This window comes from Malurus melanocephalus, unplaced genomic scaffold (genome assembly GCF_030028575.1).
Source record: "Malurus melanocephalus ecotype Western Australia unplaced genomic scaffold, MMel_1.1 scaffold_715, whole genome shotgun sequence".
NCBI classification, from domain to species: domain Eukaryota; kingdom Metazoa; phylum Chordata; class Aves; order Passeriformes; family Maluridae; genus Malurus; species Malurus melanocephalus.
This window is the reverse complement of record NW_026623947.1, coordinates 183,900-185,061: the sequence shown is the minus strand read 5'-3', so window position 1 is coordinate 185,061 and position 1,162 is coordinate 183,900.

Below are 1,162 nucleotides of genomic sequence, written 5' to 3'. Positions count from 1 at the left end.
CCAGGCAAAAAAAGAAGCCAAAAAATCCCACAACATCCCCCACCACAAACCCAACCAACCTAACCAAAATACACAGACACACACACACACATAAAACCCCAAAGTCAATACATGATGATTTCCATTTTAAAATTACCATTCCTTCTATCTTCAATCTTCAGTGAATCCCCAGGTTCAGCACAAAACCAGAATCAGAGTTCAAATGTTCCTCTGTTTGCAAAGCTGGTCTGCTCCTGTAGCCCCAAGGTTTCACTGGCCCATGGAAAGAAATACCAACCCAGTGAGTGCATTCCTCTTTCTGACACTTCCTATGAGCATTATTAGCACTGGGGATTCCACAAAAATGTGTTATTGGCTCCCATGCCCTTTGGTCCCTTTGTATATAAAGCCCTGACATCAGGATTTAGCTTACTCATGTAAGAATCTTTGGTTTATGTTTTAAAGGTGAAAATCTCTCTCAAGGGCAAAGAGGAATTCACAATTTCCACCTGAGAGGAAGCTGGAGGGTCCAAATTGCAACACAAGGATTTTCTTTTTGAATGTTTTGATTATTAAACTCAATTTCACCATTTTTGGGTTGGGATGGGGCACACCACGACTGCTACCCGGCCTCTCTCAAACACCTCTACTTCCTGCTATTCACTGCCATTCCAGAGAAAAGTGAGAATTGCTGCTTGTCAGGATTATGTGGATCCCATACAATGKCAATTATGATGTGTTATGGCAGCTCTGAGCACAGGGCTGGAGTCTAATGTGGGTAAAATCCCCCAGTGCCGCCTCTGCCTAAGCAGCCAGCATCTCATCCATTTTCCTTATTTCCCTTTCTTTGATGTTTTTACTGAAATTAATCACTTGACAGCAGCAAAGGCTTGCAGTGGCCTCCCGTGGCTTAGCTATCTGTCATGGGTTTTATTAAATATAATAGTACGAAACCTTCTTGCATTCAGATCTGTTTTGATCTGTTTTTTTAGGAAGTTCATGAGTTATCATCTCCCTCCCTGCACCCGATGAGGCCACGCAGAGCTCAGGGGCTGCACGGTCACAGCCGTGGTGGCCACCCAAAGTTCTCGTTGCCTTGGGAATTAAACTAAGCTTGTCTCACTCCTCAGGCCCAGTTTGCTGCCTTTTTTTTTAATCTCCTGGGGGAGATAAAAGGTAATCT